The sequence below is a fragment of the Arachis ipaensis genome, chromosome B7 (assembly GCF_059453495.1).
Source record: "Arachis ipaensis isolate K30076 ecotype BB chromosome B7, ASM5945349v1, whole genome shotgun sequence".
Taxonomy (NCBI): domain Eukaryota; kingdom Viridiplantae; phylum Streptophyta; class Magnoliopsida; order Fabales; family Fabaceae; genus Arachis; species Arachis ipaensis.
The window spans coordinates 100,697,095-100,704,024 of record NC_142442.1 but is presented as its reverse complement, the minus strand read 5'-3'; positions in this window follow the sequence as shown (position 1 = coordinate 100,704,024).

Genomic DNA, 6,930 nt, shown 5'->3' with positions numbered 1-6,930 from the left:
TTTGATTCGGTTTTTCGTAAATAGTCTCAGTTTGACAAACCGGACTCGATTCATGAGAAAAGAGAGATAATAGGATAATACCATCATTATATGAGTATTAGAAGCCTCTTGAATGATATTATAAGGTTACCTGATCAGTTTTAGTTAAAAACAGAAAACCGGTTTAACCGGGTTCACAATTTACTGGTGCAGCTTAGCACCAGCACTCTCTGATGACTTTAGCAATGCTAAGGCCTCATCATACATGTTCTATTCTCATAATAAATATGTTAGTAGTGTCATTTATGCTAGTAGCTCAGAAAATAATTTTTAGAGATGTTTTTATGAGTGTTCCGGTACACCTAGTTTTAGTAGTTCTACACCAGAGATATTTTAATATTATTTTAATCCACCTCCAAGCCAACCAATCAAAACTCACCTTACACCCCCAAGACCTCCAAGGCTGTATCATTTCATCATTTTGGCCGAAATTGAAAGGAGAAAAAAGAGAGAAAACTTCATGAACACTTAATCTTCAAATCTTGATTTCTTCTGAACCAAAACTCAAATCAAAACTCCGATTTCACCAAAATGATCCTCTCTTCTTCCTCTACATAACCATGTGACTTATCAAGGCTGGAAATAAGGTGAGATGGCTGTCTCCCTCCCTCTTCAATTCGGTTTTCAAGGAAAACCATGCAAAACATGTGTTTTCTTGATGTTCTTCCTTAGGAATCATGCTTAACATGACTTGAGGGCCAAGAAACATTAATTTTCAGCAAGTCTAAGGTGAGATATCTCTTCCTAACGTGCTGAGGGAGATTTGGTCAGTTGAGAGTTTGTGGATTTAAAGTTGTTCTTGATGTGTTTTAGGAAGAAAAAGTGCTTAAGGACCACCTGAAAGTCTAACCGAATTTGGAGCAGCAAATCAAGGTAGGGATTGACGAATTTAATCTTGATTGATTGTGTTTGAGTTGTGAGATTATGATATGGTTTGGTTATGCTTGAAATTGATTGTTTATATGAGTAATTCTTGTTGAAATTTTGGTGAAAATTTGATGAAATTTGATGATATTCAACTTTGAATTTGTGTTCTTTCATGGCTGCTGGAAAAACGAAACCTAGACCTTCAATTGGGGTTCAATTTGTGTTAAAATCATGTAGAAAAGATGAGGTTTCAGTGGCTGCAATTTTATTTTGAATTATGGTAAAAACCGGTTGCTGAAAAGACTGAAAAACGGGTAAAAACAGAGAAAGAATCTAAAGAATTTATGAAGAACATGAAGAACACTTTGAGTGTGGTGAAGAACAATGAAGAACACCTTTTTGATTCATAAAAGGGCAAGGAAGTAATTAATTTGGTGTTTGGGGGGTTATTTTGTAATTTCTGAAAGTTAGGGTGGTTAAAGTAGAAATATTAAAAGTTACGGGTGGTAAAAAGCGAATTTTTAAAGGTTAAAAGTTAAAAAGGGGTAATTTTCGAAAATTTAATGATAAAATAATAAATAATAATAAAATATTAAATAATAATATTTTAATAAAAATAATAAAATAATACGAAAAAGGCAGTTTTCTGTAAAAGCTTTAGAAAGACAACTTTAAGCACAGAATCTCATAATTACCTTTATAAAACACTTAGGGAGTGGTAAAAACATATTAGTGAGGCAAAGATAAATAAAAGATAAAAAGTTGAAGGAAAGATAAAAAAACGAAGAAAAATTCTGTAAAGTTTTAATGACAGAAAAACAGACAGAGACTAGTGAACAAACTAGGGCAACATAGTTAGTCCTTGAGTTGCGACTAGGGTTAGGTATTATATGAAAAGTTAAACTGTTTCAGTATAGACTTAATGAACCTATACTTGGGACAGGCTAACTATTCATACCGAAATTTACATAAGCTTTAAATACATACGTTAAACGGAGAAATCAGAGCAGAGTAGAGAAACATAGAGAACAGAGTAACCAGAGAAAAATAAAGAGATATAGAGAAAAGATTAATCAAAGCAGAGTAAAAAGATAAAGTGAAAAGAGTAATATGATAAAGAGAAATGGTTTGAGCCAAGATATTGTGAAAGTGAAAGATGTAAAGTTTGTATAGTATGATTGAATAGAGAAAGAAAGAAGTACTGCATAAGAATGTGAAAATGATGATGAATAACGAGAATGATAATGACTGATGATAATGGGAAAAAAGTAATATAACAAAAAGAATAGAGGAGAAGAGTATAAGAATAAAGAGTTAAGTCTTGTGGCATGATGTTCTGTTGTATGTTCATCTGCTGCTTTTCCATTGGCCCTAGAGGTCCTATAGGCCCAAGTTCACCTACAGTGAGTTGTTATTCCTGTAGGCCGAAGTTCACCTGCAGTGAATATCAATTGTGTATCTCAGGGTATTGCTCCTGTAGGCCGAAGTTCACCTACAGAGAGTTGTCATTTCTGTAAGCCAAAGTTCACTTACAGAGGTTCCATTTCTATAGGCCGAAGTTCACCTATAGAAAGTTGTTGTGTTGTGTTTATCTTATTTCTGTAAGCCGAAGTTCACTTACAGAGGTGTTATTTCTGTAGGCCAAAGTTCACCTACAGAAAGTTAATATGTTGTGTTTAGACTATTCCTGTAAGCCGAAGTTCACTTACAGGAATGCTATTTCTGTAGGCCGAAGTTCACCTACAGAAAATAAGCCATATCTAGGACTAGTTCCTAGGTAATGTCGGGATGCAGGGTGTAAACCGACACGTGAGCTCATGGCCTGCATAGGACAGACATGCATCATACTTGGTTGCGCATTTCCTCTGTTATGGTTGTTGTTTGAATGTATGTTTTCTTTGTTTGTATTCTATTCACTGTGTCTGTGTTTTGTTTTCTTGTATTCTTTTGTTTGTGTTTTGCTTTCTGTTTTCTCTATTTTCTCTATTTATCTGTATCTTCTGTTCACTACTTCTCAGTATTCTGCTATATATCTGCTAAGCGACACAAATTAATGAACTTAACTAATAACCCTAGCCCTACTAAGAACTCCCCAGTTCTTACCCCTTCTCTCTCCCTTCCCCCTTCAGATGGAAGCATGAGCACCCTTCCGTAGTTTACTAATGACAGTTCTGCAAAGAGGATTCCACTCTAGGTAGTCTTCTGAGTCTAGAGTGAACTCCGTTACCTGTTTATATGTATATATATTGTGAGGCCAGCCAACGTCTGCACCCTGCTTATCTACAAACTTTAGCCTAAGTCCTCCGTACGATGTTGCCGTTATGTGGCCACTCGATGAAGTACCTGAGAGACGCTCTTTGATAACATATGATCGTGCAGAGGAGTAGTAGACGACCTTCCACCTTTTGATGACGTTCCACCTGACTTGAGTTTTGAAGACCTAGAACGTACTTTCCCTCGCTTTAGTAGTTTAGAGGGACTAGGTGAGTATAGAGTCTAGGCTAGCCTGGGTGCCAGCTTAGGGACTTCTTGAACAGGTCAGGACCTGGGATGTTGTATGTATATATATGTATATAGTTATTATCTAGTTATATCTAGGGGTGTCCTAACTAAAGATCTTTACTCTAATAAAGGCTGGATAACCGAATGATATCAACTGCTTGTGATATATTTATGTACGGTTGTTTATAACTATTTTATCTGTTATCAGTTGTGAATTGCTTATGAATGATTTCGTCTATTAATCCAAATGTTTTCAAAAAAAAAAAGTACCTCGTAAAATAACTACGCTTTTAACAACGAATCTATCTCATATAATAAATAATAGATAATAAATATGTAGACAAGTTGGTAGCGCTCAGTTTCTAGTATGATCATGACGTACCAGAAATTGGGTCGTTAGACTTTGATTGAAAACATGCTTCTTTGGCCTTAAGTTCCCTATGTTTAATCCTCTCTTATTACCATTAGATGCCTTGATATGTGTGTTAAGTGATTTCAAAGATTACAGGGCAGGAATGGCTCAGTGGATAGAAAGGAAGCATGCAAAAGTGGAAGGAATACAAGAAGTTGGAGAAATTGCTAGGCTGTCCAGCCTGACCTCTTCACACTCAAACGGCTATAACTTTAGCTACAGAGGTCCAAACGACGCGGTTTCAGTTGCGTTGGAAAGCTAACGTCCGGGGCTTCGATTTGATAGATAATATGCCATAGTTTCCCTGATGCTATGCTACGCAAATGCGCACTCTACACGGACGCATCGCAGTGACGAAAATCAGCGTGGCAGATTTCTTCTCCAGCGATTTCTGGGCTGTTTTCGACCCAGTTTTCGGCCCAGAAAACACAGATTAGAGGCTATAAAGTGGGATAATCCATTCATTTATAATAACAAGCTCATAATTCATAATTTTTAGTTTTAGATGTAGTTTTTAGAGAGAGAGGCTCTCTCCTCTCTCTTAGGATTTAGTTTTAGGATTTAGGATTATTTCTTCTTCATCACAGGTTCAATGTTCCTCTTATTTATTTTCTACTTTTATTATATACTTTTAATTATTATTTATCTTTTCAATTTGGCTTATGCTACATTCATGTTATGATTTTCTTAATTAATATTATTTGTGGTATTTCAGATTTAAGATTGCTTTGCTTTATTTATATTGATGCTTTTAATTTAATTTAGATATTTTCCCCCTTTTGGCTTGGGTTAAGTAATTGGTAACACTTGAGCTGTCAAATAAAGCAGTGGTTGAAATTAGGAGTTGCTCCAATAACTCTAGTCTTTCCATAGGAATTGACTAGGACTTGAGGATTAAGCTAATTAATCCACTTGATTTACCTTCATAGTTAGAGGTTAACAAAGTGGGATTAAAACCAAATTTTCATCACAATTGATAAGGATAATACTTACAATTCTGATACCTTGCCAAGAGTTTATTTTATTATTACTATTTTATTTTTCTTATCATTTAACATACTGCTTCCTTACTTTCGAAACCCCCAATTTACAAGACTCATAACCAATAATAAGAACATACTTCCCTGCAATTCCTTGAGAAGACAACCCGAGGCTTAAATACTTCGGTTATCAATTTTAAAGGGGTTTGTTACTTTTGACAACCAAAACTTTTGTAAGAAAGGTTGATTGCTTGGTTTAGTAACTATATTTGCAACGAGAGTTTACTATAACTTCTAAACCATCAATCTTCTGTTCTTTAGTGCTTAGTAAAAATAAAAAGAAAATACTTAATCTAGATTATCACCCTACTTAATCATTGCCAATCTAAATCAATCCTTGGCAACGGAGCCAAAAACTTGATGAGGGAAAAAACGATTCCACACAAACTCACCAGCAAGGGTACCGGTTCGCATCAAGTAGTAATAACTCACAAGAGTGAGGTCGATCCCACAGGGATTGATGGATTGAGTAATTTTAGTTAGGTGATGAATTTAGTTAAGCGAATGTTTGAAGATTTGAGTGAAACTTGGTTAATAGAAGCTAAATTGCAACTAAATAAAAGTGCAGAAGGTAAATTCACTGAATCTAAAGGTGCTGAAGAAGTAAATTACAGAAAACTAAAGAGCAATAAAGTAAAAGAACTGAAACTTAAATTGCAAGAAAAGTAAATAACTAAAACTTAAAGTGCAAGAAACTTAAATTGTTGAATCTAAATTGCTGGAAAATGTAAATTGCATTAAGAGTAAAGGGATTTGGGTACTGGGATTCAGAATTGAACTAGAAAATGCAAGCTAAAGTAAATCAGAGAGCTATGAGATGAAGAGATTCAGCTCAGTAGCCAAACAGAAACAGAAAAGTGATGCCAGGGCATTTTGGCCAGTTTTACTGACCTTTTCTTTACTATTTTTAGGGTAGTTTCATGCATTTCCTTAGAAAATAAGCTGGTTTTGGGTAGATATTCACTTACATCTTGATTCAAGCATGAATTGTGCAATTTACATGATTTCATGAGGATTTTGCATGAATTTAAGGACAAATTGGATGTTGCATTTCCCATGACTTGGACTAGAACTTTAATGCACTTTATTGCTTGATTTCAGGACAAGGGAAGCAAAGAAGAACCACATTAGTGGCTACGTTAGTTACACTAACGTTAACACTAACGTGGAATAGGAGTAACTTGCAAAGTTAATGAGAAAAGTGATTGCCAATAACGCTCTCGAAGCCATCATTGCGCACGTTAAGAGTCACGTTAACTAAGTTAACGTGAACTCTAACGTGGAAGAAAGGAAATGGAGCCAACGTTAGTGACACTTAGCATTATCACTAACGTTGGACCAAGCTCATAAGTGGCCACGTTAGTCACCACGTTAACTTAGTTAACGTGGCCTCTAACGTTAAGAAGAAAGGGGGGAAGCCAACGTTAGTGACATTCAACATTATCACTAACGTTGGCCAAGTCACACTAGGCCATGTTAACTCCCACGTTAACCTAGTTAACGTGGAAGCTAACGTGAGGAAGGGAGGTGAAGCCAACTTTAGTGACACCCAACATTGTCACTAACGTTGGAAGGAGCCCACACATGCCACCATGAGCCACGTTAACTCTCACGTTAACTTAGTTAACATAGAAGCTAACGTGGATAAGGGAATGTTGAACCAACGTTAGTGACACTCAACTTTGTCACTACCGTTGGAGATGGCTAGCATAGGCCACGTTAGAAGCCACGTTAACCTAGTTAACGTGGACTCTAACGTGGGAGCTAAGGGGCACATTGGAACGTTAGTGACAATGTTAAGTGTCACTAACGTTCTCGAAGGTTGGCAAGCCTACGTTAAAAGAGCCACGTTAACTAAGTTAACGTGGACTCTAACGTTGGGAAGGGGGAGGCTTCTCAACGTTATTGGGAAAGTTGAGTCCCAATATTGTGCGCGAAGGACAAAGAGGCAACATTAGTGGCAACGTTTGTGCCACTAACGTTGAGGTTAACGTGGCTCTTACTTGGGTAAGGAACGTTAGTGAAAAAGTTGAATGCCACTAACGTTCTCGAACCCATATTTTCACTGAA